Genomic DNA, 17,794 nt, shown 5'->3' with positions numbered 1-17,794 from the left:
CGTGCAAGTAGACCCATTATTGGGAGAATGAAATTGAACCATAACTTAGCTCAGTATCTAGCACGTGGTCTTCGTTCATTACACAGTCTCATCGGAATGATTGATGATGGAGATGGTGATGATGGTGATGATGGAAATGTTGCTGATGGTGTTGATGGTGGTGTGATGGTGATGATAAGACAAGCATGGCTTTACAGTCGCTAAAAAATACTGTGAACAAATGACTGTTTTAAACTGCAAACCTTTTTGCAGGTTCTGTAACTGAGCTGTCTTTTGCTTTTTTGTAGTTTTTGATAATCGGCACTGGAGTCTCCTCTCAGCTCCTCCCTGGGCACAGCACAGTGAAAAAGAGCATGAGCTTTGGACTCACCCGGGCCCGGAACAGAGCTGTGATCATGGATAGTAATCCCTCTGAGCCTCAGTTTCCTCATCTATGAAATGGGAGCAGTGATGGCAGCTTCACACAAGTGTGGGCGGAGGGGTTGAGATGACTCATACAGCCCGCTGACCACAGCAGAGCATGGTGAGTGCCCACCTACTAGTATCTTCTTCCCTCCCTTGCTCCATAGGTTCTAGGCTCCATCTTTCTAAATCCTCTTTCTCTCTCAAGATTTGTTTGAGACCTGCCTGCTCCATAAATCCTCCCCCAGATAACTGGACAAATACCCTGTCCTTAATACATTTACAGCCTCACGTCACTGAGTTGGAGATGCCAGGTCACTTTGACCCGCTGGGCTGGAATGCCATTGCTTTGGGTTTTGTAATCCTGAGGCTGATTCCCTTCGACTCAGAGAATTTGCCCAGAAAATGTAGATGTAACTTGCTTCACAGCTAGAAGGAAGAGTCTTCGAAGGTGGTTTTCTGTCTCACCCGCAATTGTGGATCTTGCTCCTAGCACAAAGCCTGACAAATAGTGGACCCCAGTACGTGATTGTGGAGTGAAGGAAGGAACGCATGATGCTCTAGAGAGGCAGGGAGACCCTCTACAGTTCAGAGAGGCCTCCCTTGCCACTCTGGGGGAAGCTCTTACCCAGCACCAGCTGTGTAGTTATGTCAGAGGGTCTCAGGCCTCCAGTGTGGCTCTGTAAACAAGGGGAAAAAACCAAGAGCTTTCTGATTAGCCTGCTCTGTTTGGATTGGCATCAGGTTTTCAGTTGGAATGAGAGCCTCGGACGTGAATATCAGAGTCATTCCATACGAGAGGAGGGCTTGTTGGCTCAGCCTCCAACTTTGATATGGAGCATATGGGCCTGGGGGTGCGACCTCAAGACAGGAGGGGGGAAGGGCACAGCGGGACCGCTTGCGATTGGAACTTCCCAGGTCCTTCCCCGGTCATTCCCATCGGCTGGGAGTTCTAACTTGCCCAGCATGGTCAGGGGTCAGGAATAGCAGGTTCTAACCTGGGCTCTGTTGCTAGCTTGCTTTGTGACCTTAGGCCAGTCACTTTACCTCTCTGGGCTTCAGTTTCCCCATCTGTAAAATGACAGGGTAGATTAGATGATCCCTTCTCATTGTTCTATGACATTTTTTGTTAGTCTGCAAGTTTGTTACATCCTGACCAGGAAGCACTGACATTTCTGATGTATGTTGAAGAGTTGGGGGAATTGGGAGGAGATACTAAGAAATGGAGATGTAAAACACACCCTGAAATGGAACCCAAGGCTCCTTGCCCCGGTCCTTGACACTATAACTACCTTCCCCTCTGCTTTTGCCTGTCCTCTACTGGCCCCCAAAGATGAGCCTCATGGGAGATGCCGCAGGTGTGGAGGAAGCGCTGGACGTCCCTTAACCTGCGAGCCTTGGTTTTCTCATCTGTGTGGAGACACTGCTGCCACCTCCTTTACTTGGGGGCGGTGAGGTTGGAGCAAAGGCAAACGCGTGCTGAGCCTTGGAACGTGTCAAGCACCACGTAAACATGAGGAGTGGCGATTGTGACATAGAGCTGGCCCCACTGGGAAAAACAGGGTGAACGTCCCTCTGCAGGTGGCCCCTTTCTTCCTCGAAGATGCTTCAGTGCAAGGGCTGCTTCTACTGCTGTCGGTCAATGGCCTGCCGTGTTCGGTTTTCCCTGCCCCTTTGAAGCAGAAACGCTGCTGTCTGAGTCTTTATTTCTCTGCACGCTTTCCCACTAGTGCAGAAAACGCATTTTCCATGTGATTTGGCTTACCTGGCTTATCGTGTGTGACAGCATCTCCAGGTCTTAGAAGAAGAGCACTTTTCTCTCAATCCCTGGAGCAGATGCCAGGGACATCTGGGGTCAGGATGATGCTCTCCTTCATGACCTGGGGAGAGTTGGAGGTACAGAGGTAAGGGCACTGCTCCTGTGTTTTGGTTTCACCACGTGTTAGTTGAGAGGTGGACGGAACCTCAGGTAACATAGCCCAGCTCCCCTCTTGGACCTGAGAGTGAGGGTCTGGCCTGAAGTCATCAATCGGGCTAGTTTAAAAGGCGCAGGGACCAGGACTCAGTCTCTGGACCACTTCTAGCGCTCTTTCTAGGGTACCACATAGATTCCCTTCTTCTTCTTTCACTCACTCCCCATCCCTCCCTTCACCTTTGTCCTTTTGCTCTCTTTTCCGGAGCCCATTTGCTGTAACTCTCAGAATGGAAAAGTTTTCTGAGTTTCTGGGGCAGGCAGCTTGCTTGGTCGGGTTGGGTGACCCCAGAGCAGCTGGGGCATGTTCTCAGGATGTCACAATCACTGCGGAGCATCCAGGGCACCCGTTCACTACATCAGCTTCTTCCCAGAAATCCTGGACATGCAGCAGCCAGAGATCCCACCCACAAGCCCCACGGCTGAGGGGTCAGAGACGGGCCCCGTGAACTGGGTTCTGCGGTGTAGGTGCCCCCATCCCCCGCCCCCTCCCTCACTGACGTGGAAGGGGGGCTGGTGTGTGTTGAATGCCTGCAACACAAGTGTGGGCCAAGGTCTCCCCCCCGCCCGCACCCTTACCCACCCCTCCCATCTCGCCTCCCTTCGAGGCATCCCGTCTACTTGGCAGCCGTCTCCAGGGTCACCCAGATAGCCCTGGCCCAAGTTCAAGAGCCCCTTGCGGCCCAACACCGCGTTGGCTTGTAAGGGGAGCTCACCCTGGGTAGATTTCACCCTCTGGCAACAGCTGACTCTGTGTATTCAGATGAGAACAATTTTCTTCCCCTTGGCACTTTCAACAAGTTCAACCTCAAGGCACGCCCCCCCACCCCCAACCCCGCCCCGCTCTGCTGCCCCAAACAATAAAAGGCAGGAGAAGGTACCGGGTGGGGAGACCATCTGCTCTAATTGAGCTGTCTGCTGAGCCCAGGTTTCCTGGATCTGGGCTGTCTCAGGGCCCAAATGGGCCAGTTTGCGGCTGATGGGAAAGGGAGCTGTTTTATTTCCTAATCACTCTTAGAGATAAGTGCTCAGTGCATGGGGGAGACGCCTCCGCAGGAGAAGCTGAGTGGCAGCCCCATGGCCATCCTTCCTCCGGGGCTGGGCTGGAGCTGGCTCAGCAGGAAACCCGGGGGCGTTGGGGGGCGTCCTGATGGCCTCAGTGCTGCGTCTGTGATGTGTGACGTACCAAAACACGCAAGTCAGGGTGCAGTGTCCAGGCACAGCCTGGCGCTAGCCTGGAGCCCTCACCTGGGCACAGCTCCGTGTTGTTCTGTTACCTCTACACTCCCAGCCAGTGACTACCCGGGAGAGGGGCGATTGGCTCAGAGCCCCCCACCCCCACCCCCGCACAGAGGAGAGGTCTGGAGTGTCACTGCCTTTGGCCTTCCGTGGTCTAGCGTTTCATGTGAAAAGACAAGTGTGCGGTGGGGGATGCTCTGATTGGACCTGGCCACTCTTTGGTGTTGAGGTCACGTGAGCTCAGGGCTGGCAAGCTGGGCTCATTTCATCCCGGGACGTGACGGCCTGGGATCCGATCAGGTTTGGGAGGCTGAAGGGAGGGCAGATGTGGAGACAGCACGAAAGCCAACCTCACTGTCATTTGAGAACACTTTTTTCTCGCCAGCTTGGCGTTCAAGGCCCTCGGCTCTCTCCCGGCTTGTCCTGCCAACCTGGTGTCCTTCTCCTTGTCCTGCCCCCAGCCCTCACCCACGTTCATCATTCCATGAACATTCCCGGGACTCCAGGACGCCTTTGCTGTCACTGTGCATTCTGCTTCCACTGTCCTTCCCTCAGGTCCAAACCACAACCGTAAACTGAGACCTTGGTTCTACTCCATTTCTTCCCCGACTCCTTGTATGTCCCTCTGAGCCATTCCTCCGGACCTTCTTTATCCCGCCGTTAGAGCGCTGAGAACAGTTTTGTCTGTTGCTCATGAAGGGTCCTGTCTCTCTCTAGCTGGGTTGAGCTCCCTGAGAGAGAGATTTCCTGTTTCCTCATGGCTGTGTCCCCAGCTGGGCTGGCACAGGGCCCTGTGAGTAGGTGTGAGATAATTGCCGGGAGGGATGAGCCATCCTGAAGCATGCGTCCCCATACATTTGCATATAGCTTACAGCACATTTACATAGCGCTCCATAAAGGTGGAGTTCCTGCTCTCGGTAGCTCTCAGCCTTATTGAAGGATAGTTGATTTACAATGTTTTGTTAATTTTAGCTGTAGAGCAAAGTGATTCAGTTATACATATGTATACTTTTTTATATGCTTTTCCATTATGTTTTGTCATAGGCTATTGAATATATTTTCCTATGCTATACAGTAGGACCTTGTTGTTTATCCATCCTATATATGCTAGTTTACATCTGCTAACCCCAGATTCCCCGATCTCTTTCTTATTTTCTAGAGGAAGAGACTAAGGTTCCAGCAGGTGACTTGCTGATGGTCATATAATTAGTTAATGGCACAGTGCGATCTGCTCACTCTGGTCACCTTTTCTTGTGGTTTCTGGAGAAGGCTTTCTGTCAACGCTCCTGGGGTCTTCAGGTGTAGTTCTGGATTCCCCCACCTTGCCTTGTCAGTCTCACCTGCCGCATTCTAGTTTGAAAATCCTGGGAAGCCTGCTCTGGACCACTGTGTGCCAAATTCTGGAGGGGGAACCAACTTAAATTCAAAACACCACTTGCACTGGAACCCCAGGTCCTTAGGCCCTTGCATAAGCACTGCTGGATTCCTAGCTCTGTCTCCTGGGGCATGACCTTGCAATGGATTTTAGATTGTAGTTGATGGGAAGAAAAAAGAAAATTGAAATTAAAACTAAATGAGAATAGCCTATAGAAACATGGGGAGGGCAGATCTGGGAGCTGGGACCCTGGGTTCTAAAAGGAGAAAGATGTTCTTCCTGTGAGCAAGTCATCTGCAGGCTTCCAACGAGTCTCTTGTAGGGACAGGGACTCCTATGTCCCCAGACTCCCTCCACTAAGAAAAGGAGAAGGTTCTGGACAGGAGCTTTCTCCAGATGTTGGGCTGATCGAGTTGGGCTCAGGCTCAGGGCTGGTGAACAAGGCATCTGAGAACAACCGGCAAGTCCTCAGAACCTCTTTGGCAACTAGATTTAGGAACCCATTGGGGTGAAGGGGAGAGACGCAAATATTCCCCTTCCTCCCTGCCTCAACAACCTTTATGAGCCTCATTTTCAAGCGCTGAAAAGAAGTGATTTCTGACTGTCTCTTCCTTGTCCAGGGCTCTTTGGAGAACATAAGACAAACAGGGTTAGAAGGAGGGCAGCCCAGCCGGGTGGGTGTCCCAGCTGGGGATGTGCCCAGGATGAGCCTGGGCACAGGTCTGTTGGGTACCCTCGTCCCAGTGGGCCTGGGCCAGCCCAGGTTTTCTTTCCTCTGCCGGAAGGTGATGGGGGAAACAGGAGGCCTGGGGCCGTTCTTGGGTGCTGCCCCAGCCTCTGCTTTCTCCCTTTCCCTGAAAAATGTGTGTTGTATTGTTTGACCGGAGAGAACATCCTTTGAAGAGACTGTGAATCCCAAAGAAAGTCTTTTATTTGCCATCCAGGGACCTTGTTTGAGGGCTGCAGCCACAGGGGTCAGAGCTGGCCAGAGGCCCAAGGGCAGTCTTCCTTGAGTCTCTGATGTGAGCTGTGGCTTCCAGGTAGGGGCCGAGACTTGGATTTGCCTTGTCCCCACGTGGCTTTTGGCTGCAGGGCTCAGGGACTCCTACTGCCAGGAGGAACTCACTTCCACAGTCTTGCTGGCTCAGGGCCTGATGGCCCCGTCCAAGCAACCGTGGCCTGCGGACCACGGGAATGGTCGGATGTTGTGGTGTGGGCCCTGTTCAATCAGAAGCATCACCGGTGAGAAGAGTTTGGAACATTTCTCCGTTGCACAAGTCCACCTTGAATTTTGTCTTGCCCTACCCATGGTTTCTCAGTCACTAGTGTTTATTCCCACTCTCTCTGTGCTCAGAAAAGAAACTCTTAGGTCTGTTAGCTACTTGAAGTGGGACAGGATTTCCAGGATACCTGAGGCTCAGAGGTCAGGAGAAGGAATGGAGAAGGAAGTCTTAAGACTTGTGTTACTTTGTACAGTCAGACAGATGTTGAAGAAACTGTCATGTCCTGATTTTTCCAATTGCTATGATGCACAAACTCTCTTCTTAATCATTTTTTTCTTGGACTGTGTGTTTACTTCAGGTCCTGGATCCTTTGCCTGGATTTCTTTAGATTGGCTGTGGAAACCAAAGCCCAGGGAAATTAGTGCTATTATTTCTAAAGCCTGCCATGGACTTGTTTTCTGACCTTAGAGACAGCTGAGAGAGCCTCTCTCCCTACATCTTGAATCCTGCTTTGTGACCCGAGGGGAATCAGATTGGCTACTTTTTCTAAGATCTCTGCATATCAGGAAGGGAAGCAAGTGGGCTAGATTCTGCAGGGCTTCAAAAGGCCAAACCGGGAATAAGGAAACTCAGCTGGGTCCAGAGCTGGCAAGGGTGATGAGCTGTTAGGTGTCATTGGAACCAGGCTAGTTGGAGTCCCTGGAGATTTTCCTGAGGGCATCGTGTCCCCACATTCCATCTTTTGCCTCATCTGAGAGGGTCTGGCTTGGCAGAATGATTTTCCAGGAGTGAAATTCCCTCTTCCTTTTTACCCTTCTCCCTTCAACCTAAAACCTTGTCTCTACTCCACTGATTTCTCCAGGTTTTCCATTTTAGAAACAAGGGCCTGTTAAGAGTAAGAAAACAAAACGTCTGCTGGTTGTCATGTGTGCTTTCAGAAATAGTGCTCAGCTACCACTTAAGATCTCAAAGTCAGAATTTCCAAGGAAGCATCTGAAGTGGGCTCGAGGAGCGGGGTGACTTGCGGTGGCCTGGTCGCTGTTCGACTCCACACATGGACCACGTGTTCCTTGGGTAGTTGGACTGTCTCTTTCTCTGGGTCCCTCTGGCTAGTCTGCAGCTCAGCAGCCCCCAGAGGATACAGAGAAGGATTTGGCCCTTAACTGACCAGAGATTAGCCACCATTAACTGCAAGACAGTTAGGGGTCTGGTGTAGCCCAGAGGTCAAGAGCAAGTGCTGTGTAGCCAGACCCACCTCTACGCTTCCTCGCTGTGTGACCTCGGGCAAGTTATAATGTCTCCAGGCCTCTAAAGCCTCATGCATGAATAGGGATAATAATATCTGCCTTATAAGGTTGCTGTAATGATTAAATAACATCGAGGAGATGCTTAGCAGAGTCCTGGCCGGGGGTAAGCACTCAATACATGGTCGCTCTTAGCAGATGTAAATTTACCTGTGGTGATGCTCCTTTCCTGGTGTGTACAAACCTCTCAGTGTGATGAGCAAGAGCTGGCTTGCTTGTCTGGGTCACCCACTAGGCTGTGAACTTCTTATTCTGTTCAGTGCATTTCCTTGGAACCTAGGAGATGCTCTCTGTTTGTTGAATAAATTAAAAAATGAACTGATTCAGTAGGTTGGGAGAGAGGCAACTCCTAGGGTGAATGTCTAAGTGCTTCTTTGGAGAGGACAGGATAATGTGACCTGCCGAGACCCCCAGCGCCAATTTGCTTAGAGTCTCCGGCAGCTGGAGATAATGCCGAGACCAAGAATTCGCCCAGGAATGGGGGTCTCGGGGAGTCTCGTGGTTTCTGTTCTGCCCCTAACTCAGGAAGGCCCTCTCACTGCAGTGCAGACACTCCCAGGCCCCTCATTCCACACCAATCTTGGGGTCACCGTTCACATTAAAGTCCCCGTGGATGGTGCCGGTGGAGCTGTGCCCTGCGTGGCCGAGTGGCTGTATGTGGCCGCCCTGGAAGCTCCTAGCGCTGAGAGCAGCCTAGATTCCTTGACACTAGGACTTGCCTTCCAAAGGATGATTCACTTTCAGTGACCTGAAAGAAATGAGGGAGGTAGAAAGAATAAAGGCAGTTGCAATAGCTCCTCTGGAGATAGGACTGCAGGGCCATGGGGTGGCGGGGAGGGCACGGCGAGGGTTCCGCGTCCTGGAGCCGGCTCGCGGGGTCACAAGACCTGACGGAGGGCGTCTCTTCCCAACTCCGTGGTGAGAGCACTTACACCACGGAAAGCGGCACACGACAGCTGGTTGTTACATATGCACAGCGCACCCCTGACTTCGGCTGAAGGCCAAGGACGTCCATAAGAGGCAGGAGAGAGGATGGTGAGGAGGGTAGAAGGAGGTCCGGGGTGTGTGTCAGCCTCCTGGGCAAACACCAGTGGGAAAACGGAGCTTCCCTAGCTGGATGCAGTTTGAAAAGAGTTCACGGGCCCGGCCTGCTGAGAACAGTTCTCTTTTCAGTTTGAGCACCTGGGATAGCACGGCAGTATGGCAATAACTCGTTCTGGGGCCGACCCTGCCTTGACAGATGGGGGATGCCTTGGGCCCGAGGCAACTGGACTTTCCCAGGAAACAAAGGTGGTGGAGAAAAAGGTGGGAGCAGCCAGTGCTGCAGCAGCCCAGCCCCTGGGTCCACACGACTGCCCCTGGCCTCCGTGCGGGTCCTGCTCGGTGCCGTCACCTCCCCGTCTAAGTGCTGGGAGCTCTCCCCAACAGGTAAGACCCACATAATAATCTAAATTTCAGTTTCACTCAGCAGTGTCTGACATGCAGTGGACAGGCTAAGAAGAAAGAAAAAAACCCTAATATGGATGGATGGAGGGTTTGAGTATGCTCTGAACTGTCTGCTTATGTATATTATCTCACTTATAGGGTTGGCCAAAAGGCCATAAGGTGTTACGTTATGGAAAAACCGGAACGAACCTTTTGGCCAACCCAAATTGTAAGCCTAAGAGCCCTGAGAATCGAGCACTGTGATTCTATTCCCATCATAGCAAAGAGGCCCTGAGACACAGGGAACCCCGCCCCCCCCAGGAAGGGACAGACCCATGGTGCCAGCACAGCCCCCGTTTTTACCTGCTGTGCTGGACACTTGGTTGGGATTTGAACACATGTAGAGGAGAGAGAGGCAGATACCGTGTGACCTGTGTAACCTGTGCTGTCTCTGATTGGTCCTGGCTCTGAGGCTTCGTTTTATCTGGGGGTCTCTGGCACCCCCTGGCACAGTCAGGCCCACTGTAACACCCCACTCTCCTCCTGGGGATTTTAAAAAATGTCCACTGGTTCTGTGCTCTGGCCCCCAGATCTCTTTCTGCCTCTTATCTTCCATTTGTTCGTTCAGCTGCTTGTTAAAGCCAGCTTATTCCTGGGAAAGGTATACCGTGTGTGTGTGTGTGCGTGTGTGTGCGTGTGTGTGTGTGTGTGTGTGTGTGTGTAATAACAATAAGAAACCCAACTCCTAAGCCACAGGTTTCACTCTGCTGCTTGTTAATTTTAACAAGGCAGCTGGAGGTTTGGGCTGAGAGCTTGCTTTTCTATCAGCCACAGCTTTTCCTCCCCCTGGATTTCCTCTTTGTAGTTTCCAAGGTAAAGAGTTGTGGTAGAGGCGAGCCTGAATCGCCCCAAACTAACAGGAACAGCTCTCAAGACCTGGGCAAAGGGAGCCTCACACTGGGCCAGCCTCGGTCCTTCAACATAAGAACCTTTTATAGCACACTGGTTCTGGGCCGGGGCTTGGCTCAGCATGGGAGACACAGCACAGACGGAGACGATCAGGTCTCCGAGAAGCACAGTCAAGTGGTAGGGCTTAGCCATGCCCGAAGGGTTATTACAAAACCATGCACGGTGCTCCAGCAGTGGCACGGGCTGAGGCTGGAGTGCAAAGGGAAGAGCAGATTCTGGACCTGCAGGCTTCTTGGAGGAAGTCAGATTTGAATTGGCCTTTGAGGGGTGGGCAGGTGCTTTTATTTGTTATTTTAGTTTTACCTTTTACAAGCAGGGAACAGCCCATTGAGTGAAGGCCCAGAGGTGAGCAGGTGTGGAAGCAGTGACCCCCCTGGGGAGATGAGATGAGAGTGCAGGTGAGGGTGAAGGCAAGGTGAGGAAGTCCCCCTGGGAGCCAGGTCGTGGGGACCACGTAAGGTCATATAAGGAGTCTGGATTTTTTTTAAGGCAAATGATGGTCACTGTGGACTGTCATGTGTTGGAGGGACATGACCAGAACTGTGCTCTAGAAGGACACCTGGTAAGTGGTCCTCTGGGTCTGGAGGGGGTGTCGTCACTTAGGAGGCTGTTGGAATGCACACGAGGAGGAGTGAGTGCCGAGCGGGTGGAGAGGAGGGGTTGGGCGCAGGAGACGGCTCAGGGGAGGCCAGGAGCTGCTGACGGTCACTCTGACGTTTTGAGCTCAGGTGATGTTGACGTTAACAGACAGCGGAGATGAGGAACCAAGGAAGGAAGCGGAGGGGGCTTTCTGAGGTTGAGTTCGAGTTCAGTTGGTAAATCACTGAAGCTACGGATGCTGCAGATCCAACCACCAGCCACAGATGCGGTCAGGATACTGGCTTTGGCTTTTCTCCACATGGAGGTGAAGCAGAAGTTCTAAAAGAGGAAGATGATCTTCGAAGGCAACACAGGTGGGGTGATTAGAGGGTGAGGAAGGGAGTCAGGAGAGTTTAGGGCTCCAAAGCCAAGGCTAGGAGAGCCTTTGAGAAAGGGAGGAGTCGTGTGCTAGGGGCTACAGACAGGTAGGGGCGAGAGGTGGGAAGACTTTGCCATTAGGAAGACACTGCCGACAACCTGGGGAGAGAAGATTCAGGAGGGTGGCAGCCTCAGAAGTCACAGCATGGAGGCTTGGGTGGAAGGTTCGGAGATGTTGCCTACACAGTATTAATTAATGCATTCATCATAAATCTGCTGAGTGCTTGGTGTGCTCCAGGCACTGAAGGAAGTAAGCACCAGGGCTACAGCAGGGAACAAGCAAGATGGAGACATTTTCTTTCTTCCATAGAGCTTGCAACTCAATAGAGTAAGCCCCCTGCATACGAACCTTCAAGTCGCGAACTTTCAAAGGTGCGAACGTGTGTTCGCATGTCCAGCTAGATAAGTTAGTTCACGTGTCTGGTGTACATTGTCACGTGCGTGCATCCTCTACAAGTGGTTGTGCTTTTGTGTACTTTACGGTACTGTGTAGAGTACAGTAGTACAGTATCTTTATTTCAAGCCCAGGATGTCTGGAAGCAAGCGTAAAAGCAGTGGTGATGTAGCTGGTACTACTGTACTTCTCAAGGTACTGTCCTGTGAGATTAAAAATGTTTTCTTTATTTTTCGTGTTTGTTTGTTTGTTTATGTATTATTTGTGTGAAAAGCATTATAAACCTTTTACAGTACAGTACTATATAGCCGATTGTGTTAGTTGGGTACCTAGGCTAACTTTGTTGGACTTACAAACAAACTGGACTTGCAAGCGCGCTCTCAGAACGGAAGTCGTTTGTATGTAGGGGACTTACTGTAGAGGAAATAAGCATTGAACCCGGAATTACTAAAAGGTTATTTAATTGTATTATGACATCTTAGTCTGAGGATCAGTGAAAGGCTTCTCTGAGGAAGTGCCATGGAAACTGAGACCAAGGCGGAGTTAGTCAGGCAAAAGAGGGGCGGGGGAGTGGAGAGAAGGGGAGGAGGGGGCAGAACGGAAGGCCCAGAGAAGAAAGGAGCTTGGTGAGAGGGAGGGACGAAGGGGAGATCCCTGGGGCTCCCTGAACAGGAGGGCGTGGCTTCCTTTGGAAGTTTGTCAGTGGAGCCAAGGTAGATATGAGCGTCTTGAGGGGCAGAGGTCTACGTGAAGCTGTGGTGGTGATGAGGGAGAGTCAGGGTGGGAGGCAGACCAGAATGGGAGACTCTGCTGCTGGTCTCCAAGGAGCAAACACGGAACTGCCCGTGGAGGGGGCCGCGTGGCGGGGGCTTCCTGGGGCCCCCAGGACCTGAAGGCAGCCTCAGGATGACAGCCAGTGAGAAGCTGGGGCCCCGTCATGCATCTGCAAGGGAACCACCTCTGCCCACAACCTAAATGAGTGGCATTAGATTCTTCCCAAGTCGAACCTCCCGATGAGAATGCAGGCCAGCTGTAGCCTCCATCACCGCCTCCTGAGACCCTGAGCTGAGCCCGAAACCCTGATGCCCGAAGGCTGTGGGGTAATAAAAGGGTGTTGTCTTGTATGGCCAGGTGTGTAGTAGTTTGCTACCCAGCAATAGAACACTAATACGCTCGGTATTTTAAGGCTGAGGTGTTGGAGGCTGTGGGCATGGAGTCATAGAGGACCTGAGAATAAAATGTTGAGAGCATTGGGAAGGGCTGCCAGCTCTGTGTCTGGGTAGAAATGCCATGGAGGAGGGCAGGTAAAGAGAGGATGGAGGGAGAGAACTAGGCGAGGAGGAAGACAGGAGTCTCTGATTCTCAGAGACATTCCTGTATAGACTTATATTATCTTTTCCCCGTTTCCCTTCCATTGAGAGTGTCCTCTGCTCTGAGATGTCCCCTCCTCCCTCCTCACCGTTAGGCTCTTCCCCAGTGACTTAATGTAAGATGCTGAGCTAACTAGGGCCTGGTTGGGGCAACTCTGATAATCATTTAAAAAATGTTTTTCTTTTCTTTCCTCTGAAAATATTATTTACGTGAAAGTGAATTAAATATCTCAAGTCTATTTTAATAAATTTTAAGTTAAAAAATATAATTCACCCAGAATTCTACCATTTTAACCTATTTACTGATGTTAGTTTTTGGGTGATTCTTTCCAGCCTCTTGACGTGCATGTATACCTCTGCATAGCTGGGATCACAGTTACATATAAAGCTGAAATTATTATTTATATTTTGTGATTGCAAGACTTACACATGCTCCTTAAACATGTACATATAATGTTGAATTTTCCCTTACCATAGACATTCTTCCATGTTTTTTCATAATTTTTCTCGTTATTTTATGGCTAAGAGTCTATAGAATTGAAATAATTTACTTTAATATTTGTACGTTTCTATGGTTAAATTTTATAGATTATGCTTTAAAACCACCTTTATGCAAATAACTTCTTTTTCTTCTTTTGAGAAAAAAATTTAGGATAAACTCTTATAAGTGAAGTTACTGAGTCAAAGGTAATAAACATTTTTATGGCACTAGATGTATATATACCCATAAAAAAAAACCATCTAAAGGTAATTGAAGTACTGCTCTTCCCTGTATCACAGAGTAAGCAGTTATCTGAGATAATTCCCTTAGGACTTAGCCCTATGACTGGGTAGTGATTTAGGAAGCTGACCCTCTTAGGGGTCACCTAGGGGTCTAATTCCCACAGATCACCCATCCATCAACCTATCCCTTCCCTGTATCCACCCATCTACCCACCCACTTATCCACCTGCCGATCCATCCCTCCATCCTTCCATCCCTCCATCCCCAGGAAGCATCCCCTCTTAGCCAGGCACAGTGCTCCCGCTGTTATTAAGGGAAAGTGATTAGGGTTACTGCTGTCTTCCATACATAACTCTGTCTGAAGTTTTTCTGACTTCCTTCCCCTTCTCTGGTTTGCCTTTGATGTTCACGTAATCAGTCTTTTTGGGTTTAAAAGTTTTGGCAGAAAGAAAACCTTGGCCCATCTTGTTTGCCTCCCTCCTCATCCTTATAAGGACACTTCTGCTCATGTTCCAGACAAGTAGTGAAGATAGAATAGTATTGTTTCCTCCTTAAAAAAACAGCTCCTGCATTTCACAGGAAGAGAACATTAATCCGTGCTGGTGATATGGTCCTTTCCCTGATGCCAGGCCTGCCAAGAAATATGACACAGTAATCTTATTAAAACAAGGCGTATTGTTTTCCACAGTGTGAAGAAAATTAAAGGGAGACCATTAACTCAGTGGTTCTTAGGATTTTGAGATTCTCCCTTTAGGTTTTACACCCCACATACTTCTGTTTTTCTTAAATTTCACGGTGGTAGGTTGGGCAGTATCTCTGCAGAGCTTTGGAAAGGACATGAGGAGAAACAGAAGACATGGCCGGTGCAGCCAGACTAGGGGGTGGACCTTCCCTCCCTCCCTGCCCTCCTGCTTCCTCTCGTGCCTCTTTCCCTCATTCCTTCCTTCCCTCCTTTACAGCATTCCTGAGCCGAGCCATAGGAATGAAATTACTTACATCAGCGAGTCTCCTGTTCATTCTCAAGCATCTCTGGGCTTCTGTATCTGTGTGTGTAAAGCCCAGCTCTTCCATCATTCAAAGAAGGAAATGATTAGGTTTGTTTCTCCAGAGCCTTCTCCCTCTTCTAGTGACCAGCGAATACTTTCTTTTTTTTTTTTTTTTTTTTTTGCGGTACGCGGGCCTCTCACTGTTGTGGCCTCTCCCGTTGCGGAGCACAGGCTCCGGACGTGCAGGCTCAGTGGCCATGGCTCACGGGCCCAGCCGCTCCGCGGCACGTGGGATCCTCCCGAACGGGGGCATGAACCCGCGTCCCCTGCATCGGCAGGCGGACTCTCAACCACTGCGCCAGAAGGGAAGCCCTTTTTTTTTTTTTTTTTTTTTTCCAGTGACAGAACCTGCTTTGGTTCCCGTCAGTCTTCCCCACAGGAAAATGACTCTGTCTGAAATGAAATGCATTATGTGTCCAGCGCTGTGTGACCTGCCACTGTCCACGCTAAATGTGTCCATTTTTAACTAGCCCCCCGCGTTTCTTTAAAATGATTATTTATCCTCCCCCAACTTCCCTTGTCCATTTGCTCTCCTTCCTCTCGGTGTTTTTCTTCCATGCTTTTCCTTGCAGCCTAACATTTTCAGTCTTAACCGAGCTCCTGGGTTGTCTTCATTTAGGTGAAGCCTCTTTGAGGACACTTTTTCCTCCATTTACTTTTTCTGTAGTTTCTCTCTTTTAGGTAATCCTGGCTTTGTGCAGAAAATCAATCAATCAGTATGTACTTGGTGTGTATGTGCAGGACACTGGTGGGTGTCTTGGAGGAAAGAAGAAACTTGGTTTCTGTCCACAGGGAGCTTGCAGAGTACTTGGGGAGAGGACCTGGGCAGTAGGAGAGCTTCCCCCCCAAATCCCCCAAACAAGCCCAAACCAAAAACCCAACAACCCTACGGTTTGGTGTATTCCTGTGAATACTCCTCTTAACAGCTCTTCCTCCACTGAGTTCTCCTCGAGGGCAGGGATTCCTCTCTATAGGCCTACTTAGCTCTGGTCATTCACCCAGAAGAGCCTTTACTGAATGTCTTTTGTTTGTCAGTGCTGTGTTACGCTGGGTACTGGTACACAGCTGCAGGTCAAGCCAGGCAGCTGAGCTGTTACAGGATTTCAGGAGAAGGAAGAGGTCCCTTTGGGTTGGGGTGGACGACAGGGTGGGCATTAAGAACGTGAGCATTGGATACATGGGCAGAGGGGCCCACAGAGGCTTTCCAGGTGGGAGAAGCAGACCTAACAGGACACAGGCGCTGGGTTGTGTTAACGCAGGTCCTGTGGGGAGTGGGTAGGACGGTCTGGTTAACTTGGAAAGTTTCTGCCTGCGGCAGATCAGGTGGGAGAGGACAGCTTTTGTGCTGGGGAGGGGCCGTGGCTGCTCAGCCAGCCGTGCTCCGACGCCCAGCTTCCCACCTGCTTGTAGGCACTTTCTGTTCCTTCCTGGCCCCTTCTGTCCTTTTTCCTCTGATGGACTGGGGCTGGGTTTCTGCAGGCATATCAGATTGCAAGTTCTAATATCATGTTTGGATACTGTACACTGCTGTGCTCTTAATGAAAACATCTGGCTTACCTCTGCATAAACCTGTCTGCTCTTGAGGGCCCCTGTGCCTCCGTGTTTACAGAAGGCTCTCGACTGCTTTACATCTTTACAAGTCTCAGCTTCAGTTCTCACACAGAGAAGCCCAGTCACCGATATCTCTCAGAGAAAACTCATAAAATCATGTAATGTCAGGGCTAGATGGGGTTTTTAGAGCTCAAACTACCTCGTTGCATGGATGATGCAACCAAGACCCACAGAGGGTGGTTGTTTATCCGCGTCCATGCTGCCAACTTGCTTAGTCATCTTTTATGTGCCTATTGTTCATGTATTTAGTAAAACATTGAAGAAGTGCCTATAAAGGCCACATGCTGCAGCAAATGTGAATAAACCATGAGGAACAGACTTGAGGAACTCACATTCTAGTGGGACAGACTTAGGAAGAGATCATTACAAACCCGTGATAAGTGCTATAATAGTGAAATGAGCAAAGCGGGGAGGAAGGGGTTAGCTTTGTCTTGGCACACCAGGGAAGACATCACGGAAGGGATGTCTTTATTTTTGTTATTCATTTATATTTTTTTATTGGCGTATAGTTGCTTTACAGAGTTGTGTTAGTTTCTGCTGTACAGCGAAGTGAATCAGCTCTATGTGTACATATATCCCCTCTTTTTTGGATTTCCCTCCCATTTAGGTCACCACAGAGCATTGAGTAGAGTTCCCTGTGCTATACAGCAGGTTCTCGTTAGTTATCTGTTTTCGGAAGGGATGTCTTTAGAACTGGGCCTTGAGAGATGAGGAAGGGGTCACCGGGCAGAGATGAAGCAAGGACACCCCAGGCAGGGGGGGGAGAACAAAATCAGCCAAAAATCATGGAAGGGGATGGGTTGCCCTGGTCATGATAGGGTGCACTGTGGCTTGAGGGTGGGAGACACGGCCACCGAGCAAGGTAGGGGTCAGATTGTGAAAGGCTGGCGGGGGTGTGGTCCTTGCTAAGGCAGCACTGAGCTGGTGAAGGTCTTTCATCAGGAAGTGGTCTGATTTGATTTTGTTCTCTTTAGTACAATACCATCTATGATATTGTGGCAGAGGGCGTAGAGTGTGAGAGACTGACGGTAGAGAAACGAATCAGAGGATTTGATACTTAAAAGTCAATCCTGACGTGGTCCTGACTTTGTTTGGTGGTAACAGGTTTGCAGATGGTAGACCTGATTTGGACGATGTGTCTAAGTGGAAAGGACAGGAGTCGGTAACCAAATGGATCTGGGGGATGAGAAAGAAGGGAGAGAGGAGGGTGGCAGAAGTTTTTAGCTCGATGGGCTGGTCATGCATGATGGAAGCATGTCATTAGCTGAAGGGATGCAGAAGGACGGGTGGCTATGGGTGGGGAGTGAAGGGAGACCTGCAGTGACTGAGTTGGTTACATGCTTCCAGGAAGAGAGGGGCAGTGAGGGCTGGAGATTTGGGTCTGACATTTAGATCTAGGTGTTATCGCATCACAAGTAGATGTGTCAGGGCTGTAACCCAATGTGAAATTGACTGATTCCCAGTTCCAAAGTCTAATCCAGTCACCAGGCTGCTCATCCTCCCTTTCTCTGTCCACGTCCCAGTTCTTGTTTGAATCTGACTGGAGTGAAGGGAGTTGACTAAATGGCCTCTCTCACTCCAGTCAAGACCAAGGAGTCTCTGTTGTGCGTCTTTTCCTTTTCTTCCCACCACCCCGAGTCATTTCCCAGGACTGATGGCACCTCAGGACTCCAGGGGAGGGCCTGTCAGATGGAGTTTTATCTATTTAATGAAAAGGACTTAAT

General features: G+C 50.1%; 1 long non-coding RNA gene across 15 annotated transcripts in view; it reads left to right on the top strand.

The window, feature by feature from the left end:
- LOC114488004 (uncharacterized) overlaps positions 1 to 17,794 on the top strand; it is a 255,079-nt gene that overhangs the window by 1,804 nt on the left and 235,481 nt on the right. For all 15 annotated transcript variants that reach the window (XR_008619640.1, XR_008619645.1, XR_008619643.1 and 12 more), the window contains one exon: positions 288 to 523. This is a non-coding gene — a long non-coding RNA (uncharacterized lncRNA). The remainder of the gene's footprint in view (positions 1 to 287; positions 524 to 17,794) is intronic.

The sequence above is a fragment of the Physeter macrocephalus genome, chromosome 16, assembly GCF_002837175.3.
Source record: "Physeter macrocephalus isolate SW-GA chromosome 16, ASM283717v5, whole genome shotgun sequence".
Taxonomy (NCBI): domain Eukaryota; kingdom Metazoa; phylum Chordata; class Mammalia; order Artiodactyla; family Physeteridae; genus Physeter; species Physeter macrocephalus.
Note: the sequence above shows the minus strand (reverse complement) of the source record. Positions and strands in the feature narration are given on the sequence as shown.